We start from the raw sequence: 18,193 nt of genomic DNA on the forward strand, positions 1-18,193 counted from the left end.
CTCCTCTACGCTGTCGTCTGCTGGGCTCCTGGCAGCACAGAGCGGGACAGAAAGAGGCTGAATAAGCTGGTGAGGAAGGCCACTTCTGTCCTGGGCTGCACTCTGGACTCTGTGGAGGAAGTGGCTGAGAGGAGGGTGTTGTCCAAGTTCACATCCATCATGGACAACACCTTCCACCCCCTGCACCAGACTGTAGAGGAGCTGAGCAGCTCCTTTAGTGCCAGACTAAAACACCCTGTCTGTAAAAAGGAGCGCTACCTTAGGTCATTCATTCCTGCTGCTACCAGATTATACAATGCTGCACTGTAACTGTGACCATAACTGTAATAATTAATGTGCAATAACTAATGTACAATAATATGCAACTCATGTAAATTTAATCTCTGGACTATACATATAACTGTATAACTGTTACAATTACTGTAACAAGTGTTTTTCAGTAACTACGTGCAATAATGTGCTGTGTTTATTATTATTATTATTATTATTATTATTATTATTATTATTATTGTGTTATATTATTATGCTATAAAGGTCACTCATTCCTGCTGCTACCTGATCATACTCGCTGCTTTATAAGTGTAACTATTAGAGTAATGACTGCAACCATGCACCATAGCTGCAACAATAACTGTAATAACTTATGTGCAATAAGCTATTTAAACAAGGTGCTATAATCCGTGCATTAAACCTGTGCAATAATCCTGTATAAACTGTATAAACTGTGCAATAAGCCTGTGCAATAGTCCTGTATAAACTGTATAATAAGATATGTGCAATAACATATTTATTTATACATAGGAGTGTACAGAATTGTATATTGTATATAGCTGTATAACTGTATCTAACTGATTGTACTTACCTACTTTGACATTTTCTTCTGACTTTTGACTATTGAGCCGATGGGACAAGTGAATTTCTCCACTGTGAGATCAATAAAGCTTATCTTATATCTTATCTTATCTTATCCTGGTGGTGAAGTGAACTTCTGCACTCTGATCGACGGTGGAAAGGAAGATACTTTTCTAAAAATGGCGGACAGAAGACTTGCAAGCAGTTACCAGTTGGAAAGCAGAAGTAAGTCTGTTGAAATACCTGCACACATATTATGCTATAGTATTTGCAGTGTAGCTGCACAAAATGTATTATTTTCCATTATTTTTTCTCATAACAAAGTTGAAACAGTACCACATGTACTTAGGATGTACTTCCGTTAAAATAGTAAATAAACACGAAAGACTATTTTTTACAAACAAACTGAGCAAAATCAAAGCATAAAACACCAAAAAATAACAACAAATACAGCAGTAGAACATTATAATCTTTCATAAATACTTTGTATGCAACCAGAGTGAGCTACTGACGTATAAATAAAAAAGTCAAACACAAGGCTATGCACCTTTAACAGTCTTTATGGTCTTTAGAGAAATGTCTTTGGGGCGTGGGGAGTGCACTATAGTCCCCTGTGGTGCAGCTTACATTTTGTTCCTTAATGCTAATTCTTTTGTCTTGAACTACATTTACTTTTATACATTAGATGGTTTTGAAACCCAGACCTTTAGACTTTTGCTTAAGTCTAAAGGTCTAAAGAGAAGCTGATATTCAAGCTGGACAGAGTGTTTCATTTAAAAAGGTTTGTTAATAAATAGAAAGAAAGTGGTGCAGGCAGGCAAATCCTCAGAAAAAATTTGCATGATTAGACGGAGCAGATTTCTGACTACTAACAACAGGCGATGGCAGATAGAGATGGTTAAGGCTGGAGACAGATCCGTGCAACAGACTTGGGTGATGCATAATAAGGCAGAATGTGCAGACAGATGCGGATGGGCCAGTCAAAGTTTTATAATCATTAGATAATCCAGGTCAAGGCTTCCAAATAATCCTGATAAGAAGTTCCCGAGAAGCTCCTGAATATGAAGGAGCAGGAACAGGTGAAACCGGTCTGGCTATCTGAGTTGCTGCAGAGGAGATGCAGGTGTAGCTGTTCACAGTAATACAAGAGGGAGAGTCACAGTCAGCCAGAAGGAAACATGACATTTTTTACAAAAGTGTTTTTAAATCCTAGTATTTATACTTCTAGCTATGAATACATTTGCTGAAGAGCGATTCAGACTGTTGCTGATTGTGGCACTGAGTAAGGAGACAACAAAGGTTTGTGGCTTGATCCGAATAGCCTTAATAATAGCTTCTAGCTCCTACGCCTAGCTCCTATTGATCTTTCATGGGGTCAACAGTGAGAACTCTGTCATGGGGAGGAAGGGAGCTTCGGACTGCTGTGCCGAATTCAGTCAACCATTAACTCTGATGACATTACGTGACAGAAACGCACATGGATGAAGCGAGTCAAATCCAGGCCTACAGCCTTCCGAAAATGAACTACAAAGTGCATGTTCTCTTCTCTTTTGACATTTTCGTTGATTTCCATGAGGAGGCTGTGCTGATAGGCCATGCCACGTAAAGGATTGTGGGATACCTAAAGGGTTCTTAGCACGTTGAGGGGTTCCTAGGCAAAACTAGCCACAAGAGGAGACATACAGGCTACTTTTCCTACTTCCTTCCTTACTGACTGCAATATTCGGACAACACTTATCATGGCGACCACTGAAGCACTTCCGGTTTGGCTAAAGAGTCCCCGACCTTTCATGGGGTTAACAGTCAGAATTCCATCGTGGGGAGGATAGGAGCTTCGGACTGCTTTGCCGAATTCAGTCAGCCTTTAACTCTGACAACATTACATGATGGGCTACAGCCTTACGAAAATGAACTACTTCCGATTTAACTAAAGAGTCCCTGTTCTATTAGGGTATTCGGATTGAGCCTGTATCTTAGTGAGGAGGTGTGGCTGATCCCGTTGCTAAGTTTGACACCATCTTTTAAGAGCTGTGATTGGTCGATACAGATACAAAAAAACAGAAACCCACTAATCAATGGTAATCAATGGAAATAAATTAACCGACTAGATTGTATAATAACTCTTTAAATATCAAAGTTTGCTTTGGTTTATACAGTAGAACAACATTCCTTTTCTGTTAAATAAATAAACATTGTGCAATCACAACAGTGGATAGCATTCCTACGAAATTCACTATACTGTTTTCTTCAATTCAATTAAATTCAATTTTATTTATATAGCGCCAAATCATAAACATGTCATCTCAAGGCACTTTACAAAATCAACTTGATTAATCATATTATACAGGTTGGGTCAGATTATACAGATTGGTAAAAAATGTCCTATATAAGGAAACCAGTTGACAAGCAGCATTCACTCCTGGGGAACCGTAGAGCTACAGGGAGAGTCGTCTGCATTGTCCATGGCTTTGCTGCAATCCCTCATATTGAGCAAGCATGAAGCGACAGTGGGAAGAAAAACTCCCCATTAACGGGAAGGAAAACCTCCGGCAGAAGCGGGCTCAGTATGAACGGTCATCTGCCTCGACCGACTGGGGTTACAGAAGACAGAGCAGAGACACAACAAGAGAGACAAAAAAGCACAGAAGCACACATTGATCTAGTAATCTGTTCTACATTAGATGGTAGTAGCGGGTGAGCCGTCTTCTCTGGATGATGTCACAGTTAACAGAACACCAGACCAGGTGTACCTACTATGAAGAAAAAGAGAGAGAGCAAAAAGTTAAAAGCTGAAATGACGATAGTCATTTGAATGTAATACAAAACTGGAGAACAGTAGACTGAAGAACAGTAGAAATCAGTAGAGTGAGAAAATTAGACCCTGATGTCCTTCAACAGCCTAGGCCTATCACAGCATAACTATAGAGGTAGCTCAGGGTATGAGCCACTCTAACTATAAGCTTTGTCAAAAAGGAAAGTTTTAAGATTAGTCTTAAAAATAGATAGGGTGTCTGCCTCACGAACCAAAACTGGGAGTTGGTTCCACAGGAGAGGAGCCTGATAGCTAAAGGATCTGCCTCCCATTCTACTTTTAGAGACTCTAGGAACCACCAGCAGACCTGCAGTCTGAGAGCGAAGTGCTCTGTTAGGAACATACGGGGTAATCAGAGCTCTGATATATGATGGAGCTTGATTATTAAGGGCTTTATACGTTAGAAGGAGAATTTTAAATTCTATTCTTGATTTAACAGGAAGCCAATGAAGGGAAGCTAAAATTGGAGAAATATGATCCCTCTTGTTGATTTTCATCAGAACTCTTACCGCAGCATTTTGGATCAGCTGAAGACTTCAAACTGCATTTTGTGGACTTCCTGATAGTAAAGAATTACAATAGTCCAGCCTTGAAGTAACAAATGCATGGACCAGTTTTTCAGCATCACTCCTGGACAGAATGTTTCTAATTTTGGCGATATTCCGGAGGAGAAAGATGCAGCACTGAGATCTAATAGGACAGACACAAGTTCATTATCTGAGGCCATTAGAATGTCATTGGTGACCTTCACCAGAGCTGTTTCAGTGCTATGATGAGCTCTGAAGCCTGACTGAAACTCCTCAAGTAGGTCATTACTTTGTAAATGTTCACATAGTTAATTAGCAACTACTTTCTCAAGAATTTTAGATAAGAAAAGAAGATCAGATATAGGTCTGTAATTTACTAACTCATCTTGATCAAGAGATGGTTTCTTAAGTAAAGGTTTAATAACAGCTACTTTAAAAGCCTGTGGTACATATCCATTTACCAAGGATAGATTAATCATGTCTAAAATACAATCTTGTGCTTATAATTAATTTTTAAAAAGTAAGTAAAAACATAAGGAGGAAAGGTCTTATATTTTTTTTAGTTTGACTTCTAAAATATATTGAATGATTACACATTCTTGCCCAAAGTGTTTGTTTATTTTAGTATAGTTTATAGTTTCATGTGATTTTAAGAGCCATTGTACTTTACTTCCGTGCATTTGTGTATCTTTGAAGGTTCTTCTTGTCAGCTCATTGTGACAGTGTGACAAATTACTTTTTCTTTAGTTTGCTATAATAACAGAGAGAATATTAATCGCATATTGAAGAAAGCCTATTCATCTAAGATTTAAACAGCTTTGTGTGTTACTAAGTGAAATTAATATTTGCTTGTCTGCAACTCTGCAAGAATTCTGGCATCTATAATTGATGATGTGGAAATTGACTTAAAGCATATGATTATCTTCTCAGTGGTTTCTTCTCAGTCAAAGACGACAGTGCAACACACAGTGGTTAGGACCAGCCATGTGAGAGTGTCTCATCAGCAGAGTTCTCTGGCGGTTTCGAGCAGCAGCAGCAGCACATCACCAACGACAATATTCACAAACTCAGAAACAATCAGCAGTTTCCAAGGAAAGCCTAACATTGAGGAAGAGTTTAAAAAGATGAAGTAAGCATTATGTGTCATGTCAGCAACTGAGTAAAGTGTTAAACAAAAAACATGAAAATGTAAAAATGGATTTTGAACTAACTTTTTTCTGCCTGGAATGTCATTCTAAGACTGATATTAACAAGGGATCATAGGTTCTCCTGTACACTCACCTGTGTTTAAAAATTGGTATTAAAAATGGGAAATTATCTTTAAAAGTCAAACTCATTTATCTAAACTAAATGCGATAAATTAAAAACTCTGACTGGGGTTTTGTTTCATCTAGCATTTAACTCCCATTACCCAGGTTAATTGTTGTTTGTGAAAGTATTTGTATGTGGGAATTTGGCAAGAAATAGAAGAATAGTATATAGTTTAAGAAAGGTTATTATCCAAAGCATGGGGTGTAAATGCATAAAAATTATGGTCCAGTATGTACCTTGGTTTTAAAAGTACCTATTTTAATTGGTTTTGGGACATTTCATCCAAAAGAATTGTTTTTCTAACTTCTTCAGCAGTGAACAATGAAGTAAATAAACTTTTTTTGTACCATTTTTAAAAGAGGCCAGTATAGAAATGACTGGAAATCTGGTTTATTTCTGTAATTGATGTAATTGATAATGATTGTAAAAGATATGTTGGTTCAGACCATTGGACTCGAACTTAAATTCTGTTAAATCCTGTCTTACAACTTTTACATTTGTCACTTGTACTAAATACCTAAATCAAATGCCTAAGTGCCTCACCAGCATGCAGTCAGGCTCTGCAGAGCTCTGCTAATGAGCTAATATAAAACTCAGGTATGTTGCAGCAGAGATGGTGTTTCAGAACACTGGTTATGACAACGGATGGATACCACAAATAAAACCACATTGTCCATCACAGGGCAATCCAGAGACACGCATGACAAACAACCATACACTAGCAAATAAGCAAATAATACATGTTAGATGTAATTTGAACAAAGCAAAGTCTCTAACACATTGTCACATCTGTCAACACCTTTGGTAACACTCTAAAATCCCTTGGATTTAAATCTTGGAGTTCTCTGCTATAGAAGAAGTGAACAGGGCCATCTTAAATTTATGTGTCAACATCTTAATAATTGTCAAAAGGCTTGGAGAATGTGCTTTGGACAGAGGAGACCAAAACTAAGCTCTATGGCTTCAACTCGACATGGCGTGTCCGTATACAGAGAATGTCACCTGAGGAACGTTAACCATAAAGCCAAAGGGAGAAAATATTATGTTTTTCAAGCACTTTTCATTTCAAATTATATCAAAATGCTAAAGAAAAAAATAATAATACAGAATACAGATCCAGAAGTGCAAAAAACTCACACCAGCGGGAAATGCTTGTTTAAAAATGGGTCTCTAAGGCTTTCCTATACCCTTTTATATCGTATTTCAGCAGCAGGGATCGGGCTTATGTCCATCCCATAATCCACTTAACGTTTGCTGATTAGTCAGTTTTTACTGCAATACCCTCTTTGGCTTTTGTCCTCAAAAGTGATCCTTTAAAGAAAAAAACATTTTGTTTTTTCACATCATGGTTAGACTTACATTATTCAATCACAACAGTGATTGCAAAACTAATTCTCTGCCAGTCTGGTATCTTCAGTTTAATAAACTACACATTTTTGTGTCCTTCAGTGTCTTAGTTTGATTTTAACTTATGCAGAGATTGTCAATAACAGATGCACAATTTTGTTTTTTTTTATGTTAAATCTTTGAGTCTGTTTATTGAAAAAAAGCTTTTGTGTTTTGTGGGTTCTATCGTATAACCCAGGGGTGTCCAAACTTTTTAGCTCATGGTGTCAGGATGCAGCGTGAGGGCTGCATGCTGAGCCTCTCTCCCTCTCTCTCTCGTTACTGCGCAGCCTGATGGGTTTCACCTGGCAGGCTGCAATCAACTCGCTACTGCTTCCACCTGGTTCCACCCCTATTTAAACATACCTCTTTCTGCTCTCGTTGCCGGCCCGTAGTGTTCACTCCCGTTCAGTTTCAGCCTGTTTTCATCCTCTGTTGCGCCTCTGTCCAGAGATTTTCCCACGTCTGGTTGCCAGAGTTCCTGCGCCCGCTCCTCGTCTCGTCCCTTGGGCCCCAGCGCTTCCCTCTCGCTCCGGCGTTGTCTTCCCTTTGGCGTTCCCATACGCCCGTTCCTTGCCCTTGGCGTTCCCATACGCCCGTTCCTTGCCCTTGGCGTTCCCATACGCCCGTTCCTTGCCCTTGGCGTTCCCATACGCCCGTTCCCTGCCCTTGGCGTTCCCATACGCCCGTTCCCTGCCCTTGGCGTTCCCATACGCCCGTTCCCTGCCCTTGGCGTTCCCATACGCCCGTTCCTTGCCCTTGGCGTTCCCATACGCCCGTTCCTTGCTCTTGGCGTTTTCGCACGCCCTTTCCTTTCCCCCGGTGTCTCTGTACGTTAGTTGTGCTCCAGTGTTTTCTTGCGCTGTTGAGCTCTGACGTGTCAGTTCGCCTGTCCTTTCCCCCTTGGCGTTTCATACGCCCGTTACCTTCCTTAGCGCTGCTGTTGGCCCGTTCCTTCCCCTTTGGCGTTGTGTACGCCCGTTCCTTCCCCTTTGGCGTTGTGTACGCCCGTTCCTTGGCGTTTCCGTACGCCCGTTCCTTGGCGTTTCCGTACGCCCGTTCCTTGGCGTTTCCGTACGCCCGTTCCTTGGCGTTTCCGTACGCCCGTTTCTTGGCGTTTCTGTACGCCCGCTCCTTGGCGTTTCTGTACGCCCGCTCCTTGGCGTTTCCGTACGCCCGATCCTTCCCTTTCGGCGTTGTGTACGCCCGTTCTTTCCCGTTTGGCGCTGAGTTGCGCCGTTCCTCCCCTTTGGCGCTGTGTTGCGCCCGTTCCTTCCCTTTGGCGCTGTGTTGCGCCCGTTCCTTCCCTTTGGCGCTGTCAAGCGCTCGCTCTTTCCCCCGACGCTGTCAAGCGCTCGTACCTTTCCCTGATGTGCCGCGCCCTAGTTGTGCTCCGGCACATCAGTGTCCTTTAGCTCCTTGGTTCCCCCGTGTTCTCTAGCTCCTTGGGTTCCCCCCGTGTTCTCTAGCTCCTTGGGTTCCCCCGTATTCTCTAGCTCCTTGGGTCCCCCCATGTTCTCTAGCTCCTTGGGTTCCCCCGTGTTCTCTACCTCCTTGGTCCCCTAGTGTTCTCTAGCTCCTTGGTCCCCTAGTGTTCTCTGACCCCTTTGGTTCCCCTAGTGTTTTCTGACCCCTTTGGTTCCCCTAGTGTTCTCTGACCCCTTTGGTTCCCCTAGTGTTCTCTGGTCCCTTTGGTTCCCCTAGTGTTCTCTGGTCCCTTTGGTGCTTGCTGGCTCTTTGGTCTCTCAGTTTGACTCTTGCCCGCCTTCCTAGGCCCCCTCCACCCACCCAGCGTGGAGATTCTGGGCCGTCCGGTGTCCGGCCTTGGGGGGGGGGGGGGTACTGTCAGGATGCAGCGTGAGGGCTGCATGCTGAGCCTCTCTCCCTCTCTCTCTCGTTACTGCGCAGCCTGATGGGTTTCACCTGGCAGGCTGCAATCAACTCGCTACTGCTTCCACCTGGTTCCACCCCTATTTAAACATACCTCTTTCTGCTCTCGTTGCCGGCCCGTAGTGTTCACTCCCGTTCAGTTTCAGCCTGTTTTCATCCTCTGTTGCGCCTCTGTCCAGAGATTTTCCCACGTCTGGTTGCCAGAGTTCCTGCGCCCGCTCCTCCAAGAATCCTCTCGGCTGCACGGTGAAATCTTCAGCAACCAGAGATTTTCCCACGTCTGGTTGCCAGAGTTCCTGCGCCCGCGCCTATCTGCACCTCCAAGAATCCTCTCGGCTGCACGGTGAGAGCTACAGCAGCCTCAACGTTCTCCAGTCCAGCAAATCAGCTCAACGTTCTCCAGTCCAGCAGATCAGCTCAACGTTCTCCAGTCCAGCAGATCAGCTCAACGTTCTCCAGTCCAGCAAATCAGCTCAACGTTCTCCAGTCCAGCAAATCAGCTCAACGTTCTCCAGTCCAGCAAATCAGCTCAACGTTCTCCAGTCATGCAACTCAGCTCAACGCTTTCAAGTCCTCCGCTCCCGAGTCTCCTCCGGGTCAGTCTCCCCGTGCTCCTCCTACTAGCCAGCTTCCGCACCCTTCACCTCCGTCCATAAAGACTCTGGTTCTTCTCGTCATTAACCCTTCATTCTGTACAATAAAACTCACTTCAAGAACAAGCTCTGTGTGTGCGTGCTGTGTCCGGGTTCATCCAAAGACAAATCATGACAATTACGGGCCGGCCAAAGGATGAACCCGAGCACGCACAGAGCCTAGGTGCGGAAGCTGGTAGGATCCGCCCCGCCTCAGTTCCTGTCTGCGTGCCCAACTTCCCGTCTGCGTGCTCAAGTTCCTGTCTGCGTGTTTCAAGTTCCCACCTTAGATCTTAGTTACCTAGTTCAGCTTTATTTTTTCAGATTCTCGTTTTTTTTAGTTAGACATCCAGTTCTCTAGTTGTTGTTTTTGAGTTATTTTGGTCCCGAGGTTTTGAGTTACTTAGCATTCTTTGGTTTACAGTTTTCTAGTGTTCCTTTAGAGTTCTTAAGTTGGTTAGTTGTTCAGCTTTCTGATAATTTATATAGGTTTAACCTTAGTTTGGTTTATCTAGGAATTTTGTGTTTCGGAAATATTTAGGAGGTTTTTTCCGTTTTTCTTTAAAAGTATTTGAGTTTCTGTTTTGCTTTGGGTTTATTTTCAGTTCGGTTCAAGTGTTCTAGGTTTCCCTTTAGGCTTTCGAATTTTGGTTCTGAATTTTAGTTTTCACCCTAGATTTCCTGTTTTTCTCGTGTTCTTATTTCTAGCTGTAGTTACCTAGTTTTTCATCAGTTTAGTTGAACCTGCCCTCGTCTCCTTGTTTTACTTGGTTTTCTAGTCTAACTCTAGGTTTCGGTCCCACTCCTAGTTTTCTGGTTTGTTTTGGGTTTTCCCGTCTAGCCCCTGTAGTTCCCCTCGAGTCCTGTCTTAGTCTTGTTGCCTCCGTCTTAGTCTTGTAGCCTCCGTCTTAGTCTTGTTGCCTCCGTCTTAGTCTTGTTGCCTCCGTCTTAGTCTCGTAGCCCCCGTCCTAGTCTTGTAGCCACTGTCTTAGTATAGTTGTCCAGTGTTTTCCCTGGCCTAGTCCTCCTGTCAAGTCTTCCTCTGTGTTTAGGCGCTGCCAGAGCCCTCCGGCGCTTCTAGTCACCGGCTGAGCCCTCTGGCGCACCCGCCTGTAGCTGCCCAGCGCATGCAAGCCGCCACCAGAGCCCTCCGCCGGCTGAGCCTCTGGTGCGGTCGGCCAGTTGCTGCTCGGTGCATTCCCTGATTCCTGGCGTGTTAAGACGCCCTCCGTTCGTGTTTTCCGGCGTGTTAAGACGCCCTCCGCTCGTGTTTCCTGGCGTATTAGGACGCCTTCTATTCGTGTTTCCTGGCATGTTAAGATGCCCCCGTTCGTGTTCCGGCGTGTTAGGACGCCCTCCGTTCTTGCTTCCCCTGGCGTTCCCATACGGCAGTTCTTTTCCCCAGGTATTGCCATACACTAATTGTGCTCTAGCGTTCCTATACGCTGTTGAGCCCTAGTGTTATGGTCCACCTATATCTATCTCTGGCGTTTCCTTACGCCAGTTCTTTCCCTGGCGTTTTCATACGCCCGTCCTCCTCCCTGGCTTATCTGTGTGCTGGTTGTGCTCCACCGTTTCCGTGCGCTGTTGAGCCCTAGCATATCAGTACGCCCGCACTTACCCCTTGGCGCTGCCATGCGCCCGTTCTGCCTCGGCGTTTTCCTCACGCCCCGGCAATCTCTTCTTTGCGCCCCGGCGTTTCCCTCACGCCCCGGCGAGTCTCTCCTTTGCGCCCCGGCGTTTCCCTCACGCCCCGGCGAGTAACTTACTTTTGCGCCCCGGCGTTTCCCTCACGCCCCGGCGAGTCTCTCCTTTGCGCCCCGGCGTTTCCCTCACGCCCCGGCGAGTAACTTACTTTTGCGCCCCGGCGTTTCCCTCACGCCCCGGCGAGTCTCTCCTTTGCGCCCCGGCGTTTCCCTCACGCCCCGGCGAGTAACTTACTTTTGCGCCCCGGCGTTTCCCTCACGCCCCGGCTAGTCTCTCCTTTGCGCCCCGGCGTTTCCCTCACGCCCCGGCGAGTAACTTACTTTTGCGCCCCGGCGTTTCCCTCACGCCCCGGCGAGTATCTCCTTTGCGCCCCGGCGTTTCCCTCACGCCCCGGCGAGTTACTTCCCTTGCGCCCCGGCGTTTCCCTCACGCCCTGGCGATCTTTCCCTTGTGCCCCGGCGTTTCCCTCACGCCCTGGCGATCTCTTCCCTAGCGCCCCGGCGTTTCCCTCACGCCCCGGCGAGTCTTTCCCTTGTGCCCCGGCGGTTCCCTCACGCCCCGGCGATCTCGTCCCTTGGGCCCCAGCGCTTCCCTCTCGCTCCGGCGTTGTCTTCCCTTTGGCGTTCCCATACGCCCGTTCCTTGCCCTTGGCGTTCCCATACGCCCGTTCCTTGCCCTTGGCGTTCCCATACGCCCGTTCCCTGCCCTTGGCGTTCCCATACGCCCGTTCCCTGCCCTTGGCGTTCCCATACGCCCGTTCCCTGCCCTTGGCGTTCCCATACGCCCGTTCCTTGCCCTTGGCGTTCCCATACGCCCGTTCCTTGCTCTTGGCGTTTTCGCACGCCCTTTCCTTTCCCCCGGTGTCTCTGTACGTTAGTTGTGCTCCAGTGTTTTCTTGCGCTGTTGAGCTCTGACGTGTCAGTTCGCCTGTCCTTTCCCCCTTGGCGTTTCATACGCCCGTTACCTTCCTTAGCGCTGCTGTTGGCCCGTTCCTTCCCCTTTGGCGTTGTGTACGCCCGTTCCTTCCCCTTTGGCGTTGTGTACGCCCGTTCCTTGGCGTTTCCGTACGCCCGTTCCTTGGCGTTTCCGTACGCCCGTTCCTTGGCGTTTCCGTACGCCCGTTCCTTGGCGTTTCCGTACGCCCGTTCCTTGGCGTTTCCGTACGCCCGTTTCTTGGCGTTTCTGTACGCCCGCTCCTTGGCGTTTCTGTACGCCCGCTCCTTGGCGTTTCCGTACGCCCGATCCTTCCCTTTCGGCGTTGTGTACGCCCGTTCTTTCCCGTTTGGCGCTGAGTTGCGCCGTTCCTCCCCTTTGGCGCTGTGTTGCGCCCGTTCCTTCCCTTTGGCGCTGTGTTGCGCCCGTTCCTTCCCTTTGGCGCTGTGTTGCGCCCGTTCCTTCCCTTTGGTGCTGTCAAGCGCTCGCTCTTTCCCCCGACGCTGTCAAGCGCTCGTACCTTTCCCTGATGTGCCGCGCCCTAGTTGTGCTCCGGCACATCAGTGTCCTTTAGCTCCTTGGTTCCCCCGTGTTCTCTAGCTCCTTGGGTTCCCCCCGTGTTCTCTAGCTCCTTGGGTTCCCCCGTATTCTCTAGCTCCTTGGGTCCCCCCATGTTCTCTAGCTCCTTGGGTTCCCCCGTGTTCTCTACCTCCTTGGTCCCCTAGTGTTCTCTAGCTCCTTGGTCCCCTAGTGTTCTCTGACCCCTTTGGTTCCCCTAGTGTTCTCTGACCCCTTTGGTTCCCCTAGTGTTCTCTGACCCCTTTGGTTCCCCTAGTGTTCTCTGGTCCCTTTGGTTCCCCTAGTGTTCTCTGGTCCCTTTGGTGCTTGCTGGCTCTTTGGTCTCTCAGTTTGACTCTTGCCCGCCTTCCTAGGCCCCCTCCACCCACCCAGCGTGGAGATTCTGGGCCGTCCGGTGTCCGGGCTTGGGGGGGGGGGGGGGGGGGGTACTGTCAGGATGCAGCGTGAGGGCTGCATGCTGAGCCTCTCTCCCTCTCTCTCTCGTTACTGCGCAGCCTGATGGGTTTCACCTGGCAGGCTGCAATCAACTCGCTACTGCTTCCACCTGGTTCCACCCCTATTTAAACATACCTCTTTCTGCTCTCGTTGCCGGCCCGTAGTGTTCACTCCCGTTCAGTTTCAGCCTGTTTTCATCCTCTGTTGCGCCTCTGTCCAGAGATTTTCCCACGTCTGGTTGCCAGAGTTCCTGCGCCCGCTCCTCCAAGAATCCTCTCGGCTGCACGGTGAAATCTTCAGCAACCAGAGATTTTCCCACGTCTGGTTGCCAGAGTTCCTGCGCCCGCGCCTATCTGCACCTCCAAGAATCCTCTCGGCTGCACGGTGAGAGCTACAGCAGCCTCAACGTTCTCCAGTCCAGCAAATCAGCTCAACGTTCTCCAGTCCAGCAGATCAGCTCAACGTTCTCCAGTCCAGCAGATCAGCTCAACGTTCTCCAGTCCAGCAAATCAGCTCAACGTTCTCCAGTCCAGCAAATCAGCTCAACGTTCTCCAGTCATGCAACTCAGCTCAACGCTTTCAAGTCCTCCGCTCCCGAGTCTCCTCCGGGTCAGTCTCCCCGTGCTCCTCCTACTAGCCAGCTTCCGCACCCTTCACCTCCGTCCATAAAGACTCTGGTTCTTCTCGTCATTAACCCTTCATTCTGTACAATAAAACTCACTTCAAGAACAAGCTCTGTGTGTGCGTGCTGTGTCCGGGTTCATCCAAAGACAAATCATGACACATGGGCTGATATTGTCAAGTCAAACGCACTCGAGGGCCAAAAAGTGAATAAAAATAACTAACATAACCAAGACAGAAGTGTTTTTTTTAACCTGTGTGTGCTGTACCTAACATTAAATTCAACATTTAGATTTAAGATATTAACTTACTGTAATAATCTTGCCCTAATTAAAAATAAAATGTTTTTATCTGCACTAGCCACCAGTGCTGGTCGGCATAATCATTCTTGAAAGGCAGTTGGGGGGCCACACTAAATCAGTACAGGGGCTGCAAATGGCCCCCGGGCCGTACTTTGGACACGCCTGGTATAACCGATGTGAGGTGGGAGGTTTTGCATGCAAATAATGGTTGACTAATTCTTCCCATTTAACTTTCAGAGAGAAGTTGTCTGAATTCTCAAGCAAGTCGGGGTTTTAAACAATCTGCTTCCACATACACCAATTGATCAAGTAAGTAACTTAGGAGCTTTGTATCTTATTGTTGTATCTTTTGTATCTTATATTGAAAAACACCGACATAAAGATTTAGTTCACTGCATCTTTCTCCATCGTTACTGTAGCTGAATGAGAAACATAAAAGTTTCCACATAGCAGACTTTAGTGCAGGTAAAAGCCAGTAAATTAGAATATTTTGAAAAACTTGATTTATTTCAGTAATTGCATTCAAAAGGTGTAACTTGTACATTATATTTATTCATTGCACACAGACTGATGCATTCAAATGTTTATTTCATTTAATTTTGATGATTTGAAGTGGCAACAAATGAAAATCCAAAATTCCGTGTTTTGGTCCGTGTTTTTTTTTAGAAATGTTGGCCAACTGAAAAGTATGAAAATGAAAAATATGAGCATGTACAATACTCAATACTTGGTTGGAGCTCCTTTTGCCTCAATTACTGCATTAATGCGGCGTGGCATGGAGTCGATGAGTTTCTGGCACTGCTCAGGTGTTATGAGAGCCCAGGTTGCTCTGATAGTGGCCTTCAACTCTTCTGCGTTGTTGGGTCTGGCATTCTGCCTCTTCCTTTTCACAATACCCCACAGATTTTCTATGGGGCTAAAGTCAGGGGAGTTGGCTGGCCAATTTAGAACAGAAATACCATAGTCCGTAAATCTCCATCTCCATAGAGCAGGTCAGCAGCAGGAAGCATGAAGTGCTCTAAAACTTGCTGGTAGACGGCTGCGTTGACCCTGGATCTCAGGAAACAGAGTGGACCGACACCAGCAGATGACATGGCACCCCAAACCATCACTGATGGTGGAAACTTTACCCTAGACTTCAGGCAACGTGGATCCTGTGCCTCTCCTGTCTTCCTCCAGACTCTGGGACCTCGATTTCCAAAGGAAATGCAAAATTTGCTTTCGTCAGAAAACATGACTTTGGACCACTCAGCAGCAGTCCAGCTCTTTTTTTCCTTAGCCCAGGTGAGACGCTTTTCGCGCTGTTTCTTGGTCAACAGTGGCTTGACACGAGGTATGCGGCAGTTGAAACCCATGTCTTTCAAGCGTCTCTTGGTGGTGGATCTTGAAGCACTGACTCCAGCAGCTGTCCACTCCTTGTGAATTTCCCCACATTTTTGAATGTTTTTTTTTTCACAATTTTGACTATCGCTTGTACACTTTTTCTGACCACAGTTTTTCCTTCCCTTTGCCTCTCTATTAATGTGTTTGGACACAGAGCTCTGAGAACAGCCAGCCTCTTCAGCAATAACCTTTTGTGTCTTTCCCTCCTTGTGCAATGTGTCGATGGTCGCCTTTTGGACAGCTGTCAAATCTGAAGTCTTCCCCATGTTTGTGTAGGCTTCAGAACTGGACTGAGAGACCATTTAAAGCCCTTTGCAGGTGTTTTGAGTTAATCAGCTGATTAGTTTGTGGCACCAGGTGTCTTCAAAATCTAACCCTTACACAATATTCTAATTTTGTGACACACGGAATTTTGGATTTTCATTTGTTGCCACTTCAAATCATCAAAATTAAATCAAATAAACATTTGAATGCATCAGTCTGTGTGCAATGAATAAATAAGTTACACCTTTTGAATGCAATTACTGAAATAAATCAAGTTTTTCAAAATATTCTAATTTACTGGCTTTTACCTGTATAGCTGTCTCGGCTTTTTAAATGTGTGTGGCAGAACATGAAACTTGGCACTTTAGTTTTGCACCAATAGACTTTTTGTATTTGTACAGGTTTAAATCTGTTGTATTAATCAATACATGAGCATGTCAAACCAAATGGCCTGTACTGAGTATTTTTGGAAAGGATATATTCCCATCCCCGACTCTGACTATGGCTAAGAGTATATCTTCAGGTAACCAGTAAATTAATTTTGCATTTAGACCCTCATTTCCAAATAAAGTAGTTGATAAACATATTTAAAGCAGTAACAGCTGTCGTTCACAAATTTTAAACCACACTGCTGCTCTCTCGTAGCCTGGCCAGCCAGACTCAGTTTCGCTTTCGCTTTGCTATACAGCAAAGTGAGTCTGATACTGCTCCCTTACAGCCCTCTTTCCTGATACCGACCAATCACAGGAGTGGGCGGGCTTTATATGTTGACTGATGTGCAGTGCCCGAGAATCCCTCCCTTTTGATATAATTGTCCTACAAATAGTGGTGTCCCAATACGATACTGTTATCGAGGCCTGTTATTGCTTGTAAAAGCAATCTGATACTCTGAACCGATACCAATTTTCCTTCAGAGTTGGGCTACACTGCAACTCAATGATTAGATACCACTCTATACCAGGTAGTGGCGCCATACACCAAGAGGTTGTTTGATGAAAGAAAAAGGAGAGGATAACTGAATCTGTAACCAAATTTATCGCCTTTGATAGTCAATGATATTGCTAAGTTATGTGTGATGAGAACCAATTTATGAGGTACTCAGTATCGATACTTGGAATCAGCAAGATTCCAAACTAAAGTACTCATACTGGTACTTGGTCTGGAAAAAAAACTTTTATCAGGACACCCCTACCTACAAATACTTCCTAAAAACCCACAAACCCAAATTTTAACAACCCACCTAAAGCCATTTTTTGAGCCCAATGTGTTCAAAAGTAGCTGCACCCAATCTGGCAAAATTGACCATTGGGTGTCTGGAGTAAAATCTGCGCATGTGTCTTATTGTGAATGTCATTTACACCTATGCTTAAATGTGTAAATTTAGATCCTTATATTTAAAACAGCTGGATGTATGAAGTTACGGGCTGAATTATAATTACATAGAAACTTAAGGACAGGAAACAGCCTGAGCTTAAAATGTTAGTGAAAGCTTTTACCTGTACGGAAACTTTTATTGTGTGAAAGTGCAGTCACCTCCATACCTGTGGCTGCAACCATTAAAGCTGTGCTAAACACTTTTGCAAAAACTTTTTGAATTAAGGACTAATTTTAAGCACTAATTCTGTCAAAATAACATTATCACTGTGTATTTACCTATTGAAAATTATACCAAAATAAATTAAAAAATATAATATTCATCCCAAAGGGAAATTAACTGGTATAACTCATGTTGGTTTAACTGTTTTAGGAGTCTCCTCAACGTCTCACAGAAGAAACTCTGTTGTTGAACAACAATCTGAAGAGGATCCTCAGGGTTGTCCCTAATGTTCTTATTTAATGAAGAATCCTTTGTAAAATAATTTCCAGTGGTTCTGAAAAAATCCCCTTAACAGATCCGGCCTTCTTTATTAGCTTGTTGAGCTTCTTCAACAACAGACATCACACACTACACAACTTAGAAGATCTGCAGCATCTTTCTGCAAACACCGAAAGACCTAACCTTCCTCAAGAAATACAGTCTTCTATGTCTCCTCTTATAGAGACTGTCCCTCATATGATCTCTTTCAGACTGCTTTGTGTCAGGGATTGTGTAATGGTAAGAATATCTCATCAGGTATGATAAAATGATGTTTGCTTCACATGACATGACAGTTTTATATAGGAAACAGAACCATGGCCACTCCATGGCTCTAAATATCTCTGATCATGTTATTTGACTCATATATTCCTTTTAACATGATGTAACTCAAATGATGTTGCACAACATATTTCTGTTTATCAGCATCTGTAATTTAAATGCACATAGGACCTCATCTTCAAAGATTCCAAATAGGTATAACTAAATTGCTCGGACAGAAAATAATTGCAGGTGCAATAACTGGGTGTGTTGTGGGTCATCTTTAAAGATTGTATCCGAAAAACCAATTTGGTCCCATTTAAATGAGTAAAATGGTTGTTGTACTGGCAGTCTGGGAGCTGCCGTAAACAAAAGATTGCAAAAAGTTCTAAATGTTTCTCTTTCTGAATGCATGCCAGAAACAGCCATCACATAATCACTCC

The 18,193-nt window shown here is 45.1% G+C and overlaps 1 long non-coding RNA gene across 1 annotated transcript; it reads left to right on the plus strand.

Moving 5' to 3' along the window:
- The first annotated feature begins 980 nt into the window (after positions 1 to 980).
- LOC118565745 lies at positions 981 to 17,879 on the plus strand. Its single transcript, XR_004932571.1, has 4 exons — positions 981 to 1,077; positions 5,122 to 5,320; positions 14,225 to 14,296; positions 17,382 to 17,879. It is a non-coding gene; the product is annotated as an uncharacterized LOC118565745 (long non-coding RNA).
- Positions 17,880 to 18,193: the final 314 nt, after the last annotated feature.

This window comes from Fundulus heteroclitus, chromosome 14 (assembly GCF_011125445.2).
Source record: "Fundulus heteroclitus isolate FHET01 chromosome 14, MU-UCD_Fhet_4.1, whole genome shotgun sequence".
Taxonomy (NCBI): domain Eukaryota; kingdom Metazoa; phylum Chordata; class Actinopteri; order Cyprinodontiformes; family Fundulidae; genus Fundulus; species Fundulus heteroclitus.